This window comes from Halichoerus grypus, chromosome 5, assembly GCF_964656455.1.
Source record: "Halichoerus grypus chromosome 5, mHalGry1.hap1.1, whole genome shotgun sequence".
Classification (NCBI taxonomy): Eukaryota; Metazoa; Chordata; class Mammalia; order Carnivora; family Phocidae; genus Halichoerus; species Halichoerus grypus.
Window position 1 is genome coordinate 30699892 of NC_135716.1, and position 12810 is coordinate 30712701.

At 36.2% G+C, this 12810-nt stretch overlaps 1 long non-coding RNA gene across 2 annotated transcripts in view; it reads right to left on the reverse strand.

The window, feature by feature from the left end:
• LOC118536353 (uncharacterized) overlaps positions 1-12810 on the reverse strand; it is a 244237-nt gene that overhangs the window by 44620 nt on the left and 186807 nt on the right. For both annotated transcript variants that reach the window (XR_013447746.1, XR_013447747.1), the window contains exons 5-6: positions 4963-5007; positions 2082-2209 (exon numbers count right to left, since the gene is read on the reverse strand). This is a non-coding gene — a long non-coding RNA (uncharacterized LOC118536353). The remainder of the gene's footprint in view (positions 1-2081; positions 2210-4962; positions 5008-12810) is intronic.

Here is a 12810-nt window from a genome sequence, read left to right on the forward strand (position 1 = left end):
CTCCCTCTGCCCCTCCCTCTTGCTCCCTCTCTCAAATAATTCTTTTTTAAAAAGCACCAGTTTTGTTCCAATATCCTAGGTTGTTTTTTTTTTTTTTTTTTTTTAGTATCTACAAATATTTTAAGAGGTATAGGCAAAGTTCGGAAACTAATATTGGTGGGCTTTGACTTGGTTCTAGAGTTTCATTTCTGCTTTTGTAGAGATTTGTAAGACAAAGACAGTAGTTTTTAATTCCCCAAAGAACTAGATTATAGCCTTAAAAAGATGGGCCAGTGCCTTGATATTAACTAAATTTGCTTATTTATATCAGGGAGATTTTTAGCTAAAATGGGAATCAAAAAGATTTACATCTTTAAATATGTATAAAGCATTTTAACAAAAGCCTTCTTTCTAGGTATATAATTCAACTTGGCTTTTATTAGCCCCTGAATATTGGCCTTTCACAGATCATTTATAGGAAGGCTTAAGTGAAATTTTAGTCCTCTTTTGTGGATAGTCATTAATCTTTTTAATTTCTTTAAATTTGGTAGAATCTTTTGAAAATAGAGGCAAAATAGCCTTATAATTTAAAAGACCTACTGGTGTTCAGGGGACATGAACTCTTTTGCAGTGGGGGGATCTAAGATACACCTGCAACGGACATCACATAGGAAAGTCCAAAGCTGGCAGAACCTGATTACCGAGCTCTGGAAGGTAGGAGCAAAGCAATCCTTAGTGCTAATCTTGGGTGCTTTTATTAAACTCCATTTCCTGTCTTTCAGCTTTACATGAGCAACCTGTATACTTGAACCTAGAGATGAAGCTGGCATGTTCACTGTAAATCTTGTAGGGAAAGGGAATTTAAAACAGGCAGATGAGGCTGAATTTTAAGGGAAATTTACGTTGGAAGTGGATACTTAAGTCTAATTTCTGTTCTTGGTCTTGTCATGGGTGTCCTTAAGGCTAGCCATTATACTAAGAAGACAATTGTGAGCTCTCTATAAAGAATATTTTTCTTTTAAATATAACCAATTTAAAGGATCCAGCATCTGGCCATTGGCAAGTAGGATCTATTATTAGCAACTTAAAGCAATAAGCCTTTAAATGGTTTAACCAAAGATGTAATAGATACCCAAACAGGGCATAGCTGAGGGAGTCTCTATGATCCAAAAGTTTACTCCTCAAATTAGTCTTAGGAGGCAAAGGTCTTAGTTGCACAAGTGGTAAGAATGTTGTAATGAAAATGGTATGTCAGGTCTCCCACAAATCATGTGATGCCTCCAGTCATACACAGGCTAATCTGTGACACTGGGCAGGTGCTAGTAGATTGGAACCTTCCAGAACTAACAAGCAACAATGGTCCTGTGGGCTGGAACCTCTCATGATAAACACCCCTGAGAGCTAGCACAGTGGGACAGAGAGAGAGACTCAGATCCCCAGTCTATTTGACCACCAAGATGCACCCTGGTAAATGTACCTTCCTGATGGTGGAAACAGATATCCTCAGTGGTCAAAAAGCCAAGTTCTTAGAACACAGAACACGATGAAAGAAAAAAACCTCATCTGGCTTTTCTCTTGGCTAAGCCTTGGGTCTCTTGGAGCCACATTAATACCCAGGAGGGATGTACTGCAAGGTTGGGAACTGTGTGTTGTTTTACAGTAAACCTTATTGCATGGAAGTTTTCTTGAGGTCAGTGGGTGACCTAGTGTCTATCTAACCTGTTCCATGACCAACTTATCCTAACACAGTAGTCTTTGAGTTAGGTGGTAAACAATCTGCTAGTTTGTAAGTGCTTGACTGGTGCCCATCAATTTTGCAGCTTTGGCTTCCAAGATGGCCCTTAGCAGCAGCCTTTAACCCACAGCAAAGTTTGTCTAAACAGATGCTGGTCTGGTGAGAACTGTGAACATTCACCTTTTTATGACAAACAAAAAAGGCACCAAGAAAAATAAAGACCATCCCTGGGAGGATTTAACCAAAGAGTCACTAAGGCCAAAAAACTAGTTCCAAAAAGTATTTTCTCCTGCTAATCTAAATTTAGGAAAGAAAAAGGACTCTCACTGCTCTTGCTCCATCAGACTCCAGAGATAAGGTTTCTTACCATGTCAGCCCCCTGAAATCTCTGCCTTTTGCCAGCTGCTTGTAAGATTTCTCAAGGATCTCTCAGCTGCAGCAGTGTGTGGGGTGAGCAGTGTCCAGCAAGTTGAGGTATCCTGCTGACTGTGCCACCTGTTGGAGAGGAAGAATTTTCTCTGCTGTTTAAGGTCCTTCTGGCTGGACTAACAACCAAATTGACAGGAGAGAGATTAACAGGAGAAAATCAAATCTATCATATGAACAGGGAATCCATACAGACATGAAATTCCAAAGACAGGCAAGGTGAGGTTTATATGATATCCACTAAGGAGAGGTGTAAGGGTCTGAGGATACAAAGGAGAGGATGATCACCTCACAGGAATGTAAGAGAAGATGTTTGGAAAACAAAGGTTGCTCTATTATGCATATAAGTTTCTAAAGAGGCATCTCTGTTAATAGCTCTTTTTCTGGTATAGGCAGGCAGTTAAGGAGGAGAGGTAAAGAACTTTTCCAGAGTCTGCTGGGTTTTGATAGGTTTTAACTCAAAATGACATTCATGCCAAAGTGGCCTATCTTGGGGTAGCCTGCTCCTGACCCCTACAATTTCAGCCAGGCTTAAAGCATCTTCAGATAGAATGAGACTAGGCAGTGGTAATAGGACATATTTTTCTGGTTTGCAGCTTGAATGTCTCTGATGATGTTTCTGAATGGTCCATACAGCACCAGCCATAAATATTATCCATAAATGAGATGTTGTGGTTTCTCTGAAGTTTATAACAAGTCGTTCAGTTTCAGTGTACAGTGCTTTGGGAAAAAGGCAAGTGTTGTTCTTAGTGATTCCAGGTAAAAAAGGTGGGGGAAAATTGGAAACATAGTTTGAAAGTTGTGGCCAAATATTTGAAAACTCGAAAAATTCAAGATCCAGTCTGGTTTACAGGTAGAAAACAAACCCTCAGAGTAGTTAATAGCATTAGAATCTGATATCTACAAAGGGATATTGTAATTTCTACTGAAACATAGGTTTTTATTCTACAATCACCTTCATTTCTACCAAAGATAACCACAGGTACTAATTTGTTTGCAAAGTAGGTCTACTCTCATTAACCCTGGCATAATTATTTACATTAGTGCAACAAGAACAGTGATTGATCATACAGGCTCTTTTTGTCTGCTTTGCTGGAACTTTTCATAAGGAATCTTAGATTGGGTATTTAAAAGCCTCCTCAGGGTGGGACTCCCCATTAGACTTTGCCTGCAATACCTATAGATTTGGGTAAATTCCTCTCTTCTCAAGTTTCCCAAGATATTCTGAGATTCCTATGACATTCTTTACTCACTTGGTAGGGCTGATGGGAACACTATCAGCAAGGTAGAAAAAGATGTTTTTAAGGGGGTTTACTGTTTCCATAATGTCCACGTGGATCCTTAAAAATCTTTGATCATATCTGATCTATGCACATCACTCTCAAATGATATTTCAATCAATTGTTTCTAACTGACCTATTACAAAGAGAACATACTCTTATTGAACTTTATGAGTTTCTAAATTCTGAAGGGATCCATTAAGTAGAAAATGAAATTGTTTCCATTCTGGTTACAAAGGTAAAATTTACCAAATTGTTGTAAGTCATAGATGAGAGAAAAATCTCATTAAATTTGGAAATGCAAAACATTAGTGAGCCAGCAATGTTTCAAACAAAAAGGCATCCTTATGAATTCATTCAGTCCCATGTAATTAATTCTTGTTGATTTTGATCTTTGTTAGCAGTTTTATGAATCCATCAGTTTCTCCACTAGACTTCTGTAAATTTTGACCCACTTCAGTGTATGATATGAACGCTATCAGAAACCATGAGAGACTATGGACTCTGAGAAACAAACTGAGGGTTTTGGAGGGGGGTGGTGGGGGGATGGGTTAGCCTGGTGATGGGTATTAAGGAGGGCACATATTGAATGGAGCACTGGGTGTTACATGCAAACAATGAATCATGGAACACTACATCAGAAACTAATGATGTAATGTATGGTGACTAACATAACAAAATAATTTAAATTATTTTTTATTTAATTTAAATTCATTTAATTTAAATTAAATTTAAAATAAATTAAATTTAAATTAAAAAAAAAGTTATCAGAAAACTGTACTTTAAAGTCCTTTACATGGACTTTCTCCTTGAAGAGAGAACAAATTTGCAAGAGCATCAAAGTAAAACAACAGCTGTCTGTAAATGATAAAAAGACTTAAACTCTCATTAGAGCTTTAACCATGGACATTTTTATTATAATGTAATTGAAAAGAAAATTTGGTTGTTTCTGACATACATTTTATTATAATAGAATTATGACTAATAACATAAAACCAGGACATATCAGATTTCTAGGAATTTCATAGAATTCTAGAATACTTAAATTAACATATACCCCTCCAAATATAATACCAAGAAGGTTTAGTATTATTTCTTACTTGGCAATGCTTTCTATATAATTTAACATATCAAATACACCTAATTAGTGTGGCATCTCTCTTTTCAAAAGTAGAATAAATCTTTTGAGATGTCCCAAAGTTAGTCAAAAAGATTTTATTTAGAATTTGATTTTGAGGTTTTTGTCAAAAATATCAAAGGGTTTTGGACATTTGAGTAAGTTGGATCACAGATCATTATGAAATACTATTTAATTATCTATTTAGTCAAAGTGAGAATAAACGATTTTAAAGATAAATACAGAATGCTACATACATACTTGTAAGCAAAGCCTAGCTCTTTTAATATGGAGAAGATTCAATTTTCTTAAGTAATCAAAGACCTGGTAAAGCACCATAAAGCATAGGAAATTATTTTGATAAAATATAAAACCTTAGCTTTTGAGGCATATTACTTAAGAGAGTGTGAAATATTTTTCTTTACCTTTTATCAAGAGCAGGCCAATAGTCCAAGCAAAGTTTATTTCAGCTGTTAAAAGGACAAAGTTAAATTTTAGTTTTACGTAAGTACACTACTGATTTTAAAGCTTATTTTAAAAAGCTTTATAATGACAATTCAGTTTTAGCCCACTTGGCCACACAAGGTGAGATTCTCTTCCCAACTTGCCATATCTATATAGAGTGTTCTTTCTTTTTTTTTTTTTTTTTTAAGATTCTATTTATTTATTTGACAGAGAGAGAGACAGCGAGAGAGGGAACACAAGCAGGGGGGAGTGGGGGAGGGAGAAGCAGACGCCCTGCTGAGCAGGAAGCCTGATGCAGGGCTCCATCCCAACATCCGGGGATCATGACCTGAGCCGAAGGCAGACCTTAACGACTGAGCCACCCAGGTGCCCCTATATAGAGTGCTCTTTATTCTCTTCTTTCCCATCCTGAAATAACCAGTTGTTCTTTAGGACAAAATTACTTTCATTTTCCTTAACAAAAATGTATCTCCATATCTTATACCTTTTCTTAGGACATATCCTACTTTTCCAATGACATATCCTACTTTCCCTGTAGACCAACATAAAATAGTTTCTCTTGCTATTGCTAGTTAGGAATTCTAATTAATATATGTAATTAGAACTAACCCTTAGAAACCTTAATTTCGGGGTGCCTGGGTGGCTCAGTTGTTAAGCGTCTGCCTTCGGCTCAGGTCATGGTCCCAGGGTCCTGGGATCAGGCCCCGCATCGGGCTCCCTGCTCCGCAGGAAGCCTGCTTCTTCTTCTCCCACTCCCCCTGCTTGTGTTCCCTCACTCTGTCAAATAAATAAATAAAATCTTAAAAAAAAAAAAAGAAACCTTAATTTCTAGTGAAAACTCAGAAGTAAGCAATCGTGAACTATTACACTGGAATTCTTTATATCGGCAAATTTATAAATTCATTTCATAATTTTGTAAAGCATATGCCTCTTTTTCCAATGTGGCACAAGACATGTTAACTAACAAACCCAAATACCTTTATTTTTTTGTAAAAAGAAACCAAAAGTAGATAGACGAGTGTTCTGTATCAAATCTGTACCTCTGAAACAAATAATACAATATACGTTAAAAAAAAAAAAGAAGAAGAAGAAGATAGCAGGAGGGGAAGGATGAAGGGGGGGGAAATTGGAGGGGGAGACGAACCATGAGAGACTATGGACTCTGAAAAACAAACTGAGGGTTCTAGAGGGGAGGGGGATGGGAGGATGGGTGAGTCTGGTGATGGGTATTAAAGAGGGCACGTACTGCATGGAGCACTGGGTGTTATACGCAAACAATGAATCATGGAACACTACATCAAAAACTAATGATGTAATGTATGGGGATTAACATAACAATAAAAATTAAAAAAAAAAAGATAGTCATATTCAATGATTTTCTGTCACTTAGCACAATTTTAACACTTCAAGTTACCAAAAAGATTTTGGAAGCTATTTCAAAGGAGACATAGCCAGTAAAACCTCATCATTGTTGAAAAGTTCATTTATAAACTTTCATTCCACCTATATCTATTTAATTCACTGTTTTTAATAATCATATTAACATTGCTCATGAGAATTTTGAGACATTACATAAAGTTAAGCCATCTTATTTTTCTCTTGGTAACAGAAACAATATGATCTTATTTGACTAGTACACCCAGGTGGAATAAAAGTTGCATATCTGCATTATAGTTAAGGCTAATAACTTTGAAGATGTGTCAATTTTAATTAAACCAACAAACTTCAACCAATTTTTACTTACAGAGGATTTTTCCAGATCATATGAACTTAAAAAACACTAGGGTTAGTTTTTATATTTCTGAAATTTTTGGGATACCCAATCCATTCAAACATTTTCCTTCAAGCAAACACAACATAGCTTTTACAAATTAATTTTGGTAATGCCATGTAGAGGTAGAGAAACACCACATCTATAACATACAGACAGACACACATAATGATACAGACAGACACAGAGATCTTACAGCTTTTGTTTTAAAATTTTAGCCATGTGTCAGGTACAATATAAAACTCACTAGTTTATAAAAGAACAGTTGGATCCAAAATGTGTTTCTGGCAGATGAAATAAGTTTACCTGCTCAGATGGCTAAAGCTATTTTACTAATATTTGTGGAAAAAAAACACTTAAGGTGGTTTTTTGTTTGTTTGTTTTGCCAAATTTCTAAATAGCTCCTTTTTCCCCTCTTGAGAACCATTTCCCTAAAGTTTGCATTACAAAGAAATGGCTGTCAGCATACAGAGAAGACAGGGTAGAAAGGTATATTCAAAAGCACAAAAAAGTTTTCTCCAAGATGGGAGTTTTTGGTATATCTGTTACCAGAGGTGTAGCATAATTACTATTTAAATTTTTCCTTCTTTTTCATTTTTCCTCTTTTTCTTAAGTGTAGGACAATTCTTATTTCCAGTGTTCTGATTTTTTTTTTTTCAATATCTGCAAGCATTTTGAGATGAATAGGGGAGGTTTGGCAATTGGTAATGATAGGTGGACTTTGAATTGCTTCCAGAGGTGCATTTCTGGTTTTGTAAATATTTTTAAGACAAAGAGTTTGTAATTCCTCAAAGATCTGGACTGTGGCCTAAAATGGATGGGTGAATTAGCCCCTTGATATCAAATACATTATCTTTATATAAGAGAGATTTCCAACTAAGATAGAAATCAATAAATTCCTACATTCTAGAGCTTCAGGATTTAATGTCATATGCCTTTATAAAGTCTGTATAAGTGCTTACCTTTTTTTCTGAGTGTACAATTCAACCTTAGACCAAAAAACCTCTTCTATTAGCCCATGCACATTGGCCTCCAACTGAAGACATTTCCTGATTTTTATAAGAGGGCCTGGGAGAAATTCATCTGTTTTCTCTGTGAGGGCATTTTCCCCAGGGGACAATCTGGCTTGTCTGTTTAACTACAGTATAAGGGGTGGGAAGAACACCCCCCTTATCAGCCAATCAAGGTCCCTGTGAGTAGAGTTGTGAATGCCCACTGATCTAACTCTTCTCCAAATTTGGTAGGATCTTCTGAAATTGGAGGTTAAAAAAAAAAAAGAGCTTTGTATAATGTCATCTTTCCATAGGTACAGATAAAACAGTTCTTTAGGATGAAAGGCCTCTAAAATTTTTTTGTAGTTCAAAAGATGTATTGTCTGGCCATTGACAAGGATTTTCAATGGTATATTCATTTCAGTAGTAACTCAAACAAATAAGCCTTTTCATGGCTTCACTATGGATGCAAAAGGCATCCCAAAAGAGGACACAATGATGTAGCCCCCATGGTACAAAAAGTTTACCTCCACAGGTAGCCTAAGAAAGCAATTTATTGTTACAGGCCAGAAGAATGGTTTTAGTAAAAACAGTATCTTTGGTCTCCCACAAAAACATGGGATGCCTGCAGTCATAGACCTGCTAATCTGTGACACTGGGCAGATGCTACTGGAATGGAACCTTTTCAGCATTGATGACAATGGCTTCTTACTGACCAGAAACCCTTAAGATAAACTCCGATGAGAGCCAGCTTGGTCAGAAAAAGAGAATGCTACTTGTCACTTTGAGTCTTGGATCCCCTGCCTATTTCAGCTGGCTGAGACGAGAGAATATCCTCACAAGTCACAAAGTCCTGCTCTTAAGACAGAACAAGACAAAAGGAAACCTCATCTTGCCTATGGTTCTCTTCCTTATAATAAGAGGCAAAATCATACAATGACCACTTCTGGGAGGAAAGGGAACAATAGAAAGAGTACTCATAATAAAAATATTTAGCAGTCACTATACCCAAGAAACTAATTCACTCAGTTATTTCTCTGCTAATCTAGGTTTGAAAATAAAGGAATAAAGTTTGGGGTGTGTGTTTGTGTGTGTGTGTGTGTGTGTGTGTGTGTGTGTGTGTGTGTGTGTGTGTGTGTTTAACCTTCTCTAAACCAGGCATACAGAAATAGATCCTGGAGAGCTTACTTTAGTAAGAAGTCTTACTTTCTGCCCGTCTTCTAGGATCCTATCTGCAAGCAAGTATAGTATCTCAGTGGGTCCCATCATGGGTTGTCAAACTGTAGGGGAAGAAAAATAATTTGCCCTCTACTCTTCTAGGTTCCCTAGACACCCCTGTAACAAAATACAGACTAATAGGAGAAAAACAGATTTTTAATTAGACACGTCTATCTCCTGTATACACGGCAGATAGCCAGGAAAACTGAGTAACTCCCCTAAAATGGTCCAAGCCACCAGCTAAAAACAAAAAATGTTGGGATGGGAAAAGAAGACCATTATGGGAGTTTATCAGGCAAAACAAACAAGGGTATCCATGTGGATTTAAGTTGTTGCCTTTTCCACTGCTAAAAGTTTCTGAGATTTAGTCATCTTTCTCTTCCTGATACAGAGAGGGAGACACCCTTATAAAAAATGTCCCTTTCAAAAGGGATAACTTCTACTTGGTTTTTAGACCTTCTCCCGTGTCTGTTGTTTCTTAAGAATAAGCAGCTCAAGATAATCCTTATGCCAAAAAAGCATATTTTCGAGTGGCATATTCTCTCCATTACTGGACATTGTCATGGGTAATTCCACATATAATAACTGCGTGAAATAGAAATTACCTCCATTATACAAATGAGGAAATAGAGGCTCCTAGAAGTTAATTACATTGTTGAAAATCATATGCTTAGTGTCTAAACTGAGATTATAGTCATTTTCCTGACCCCAAATTCAGTATTCTTTCCACATGTTGCCTTCTTCTATAATCTTAGACAATATAAGCCAGAGGGATGAATTTTGGAAAAATAAAAACATGTATCTACAACCTTTTAGGAAAATGTTTTCCTAAGGAAGACCATAAATGTAAACCTTATGTCTCCTTTTCAGATGTAATTTTTTTTTTATTAAGTAAATTCTAATCCTAATGTGGGGCTCGAACTCATGACCCTGAGATCAAGAGTTGCATGCTCTACTGACTGAGCCAGCCAGGTGCCCCTCCTTTTCAGATATAATTCAGTATTTTGTCCATATTTTATTGAGATAATTACCTGATTAGATTTTCATGAAGTTCAAAGTCTGGCATATGAGGAAAACAAGTGAATCAATCTAATTCCAGTGCTAAAGGCTCTATAATAAGCACTTTATAATCCAGAAATGCTGCAAGGCTCTAGAAGAAGCATATGTGCTACTGAATAAAAGTCATGGGCTAACTTCTGATGTTAGCAGAATCATGGGATAGATGTTCCAAATGGTGCCCTTAAAGCAATGCAAGTTGATCTTGCATAACTATAACATACTTGTTTAAAGCAGAGTTGGGCTCAAAAAAGAAAAAAACAAAAAACAAAAAACAGGAAATCTCCCAAGATGAGGAGAAGAAAGAGAAGGATAAAGAGGGAGAAGAAGCAAAAGAACAGTAAGTTAAACCCTGAATAGTGCCAGTAAACAAATATAAAAGTCAAGTCTCCTCACTGAAAAATAGCAGTTCTGGACTTAGAAGACACATAAGCCATTCTGCAAGGTGAGGGTGTGGAACAGAATGCTGCTCCATAGGAGTTAAGGTAGTTGCAGTTATATGTGCCCTTGGCTCCAGTGCAGAAAATGCAAATCTTATGTGACAGAAGCCACAATACATTAAACCTTCAGAATTCCCAAATTACTTAAAAAATAAAAATTTTGAATTTATTTTAATTATTTTTTAAAGATTTTTATTTATTTGACACAGAATGAGAGAAAGAGAAGAAGCAGGGGGAGTGGCAGAAGCAGGCTCCCCACTGAGCAAGGAGCCCAACATGGGGCTTGATCCCAAGACCCTGAGATCATGACCTGAGCCAAAGGCAGACGCTTAACCAATTGAGCCACCCAGGTACCCCTAAACTCACAATTTTTAAAAATCACCTAACAATGAATGAACTAGACCACCATGAGTGAGAGTCAGCAGATACAACAAAAAACAAACTTAAACTGCCAAAACCTGGAGATATTATGATGAAGCAGATTGCAAAAAGATCAAGTAGAAATTTTATAAATAAAAAAAAGATTTATTGAAATTAGACAACTAGGGCGCCTGGGTGGCTCAGTTGGTTATGCGACTGCCTTCAGCTCAGGTCATGATCCTGGAGTCCCAGAATCGAGTCCCACATCGGGCTCCCCACTTAGTGGGGAGTCTGCTTCTCCCTCTGACCCTCTTCCCTCTCATGCTCTCTCTCACTCTCTCTCTCTCAAATAAATAAAATCTTAAAAAAAATTCATTTAAAAAAAAGAAATTAGACAACTAAAGAGACAATGAACTAGAAACAAGAACTAAAGAATTTGCAGTACTGAGAGATAACATGGATCCTGGGATCGAGCCCCGCATCGGGCTCCCTGCTCGGCAGGAAGCCTGCTTCTCCCTCTCCCACTCCCCCTGCTTGTGTTCCCTCTCTCGCTGTGTCTGTCAAATAAATAAAATCTTAAAAAAAAAAAAATTCTTCACCTTTTACAAATTGAAAAGACCAATAAATAAATCTATATATAAAAGATTAAGAACTATTGAAGACAGAATTAACACAAGAAGGTAAAACATACATGCAATAGTTTCTGAAAAATAATACAGAAAGAATGCAAAAGAGGCATATTGGAAGGGTTTAGAAGTAGGCTGAGAATGGCTGAGTACTTATGATAGACAGAAACTGCAGGTGTAAGATACACAATATTTACCAAACAGAATAATCAAAGAAATATACATGCAAAATATAGCAAAACTTCAGAACACAAAAGATTAAGTAAGTATCTGAAAGGCAACCAGAGAAAAAAACAGAACACCTACAAGAAAGAAAACTTAGACTAACAGGAGATTTCTCAACAGCTTTAGTCAAAGCCAAAAGCCCTTAGAGCAGTGTCTTCAAAATGCAGAGAGAAATAACCATCAACTTAGAACTGTGTTGTAAAAAAATTCTTTTTCAAGGTCATTATCAAAATAATAACATTTACAAAAAAGAAAAACCCAGAGTTTACCAGTGACAGACCTTTACTAATGTACATTCTAAATGATATACTAAAGGAAAGATTCTACAAAAAAGTTATGAAATGCAAGAAGAAATGTTTAACAATTTCCTTAACATGTAGATTAATCTAAAAAGAAATAATGTAGATAGTAAAATGATGACTAACTTCTGTGTTAATAAAGATAAGACAGAACAAAAATATTAGATCTACACTGTCCAATAAAATATCTATTAGCCACACATTGCTATTTAAACTTAAAAAAAAATTGTTGGGATGCCTGGGTGGCTCAGTTGGTGAAGCGTCTGCCTTTGGCTCCCCAGGGTCCTGGGATCAAGTCCCACATCATCGGTCTCCCTACTTGGCAGGGAGCCTGCTTCTCTTCTGTATGCCACTCCCCCTGCTTGTGCTCTCTGACAAATAAATAAAAATAAATTGTTTAGTTACATTTCTGGTGCTCAATAGCATCATTTACTGGGGGCCGATCTACTTTGTAAGAAAAGAATTACTGTAAATATGGAAAGAAACTAAAATGTCTCTACTAACAGATTATATGATTGTTTACATAGAAACCAAATCATCTACCAAGAATATTAGAATTAGTGTTTATCAAGGTGCTTAAATATAATACTCAAACATTAATGTGTTAATATACATCAGCTACAAATTTAGAAATCATAACTTAAAATACATATTTATAATATTAAAACACAATGAAATAGAGGTTTTGAAAGATATACAAAAAGGTAAAGGTTTAAAATTTTATTGAAAGCTAAATCACAAATATAAAAAGAGAAACATTCCATGTTTATGGATGGAATAACTATCATAAAAATGTCAGTTCTTAAATTTCACTACAGTCT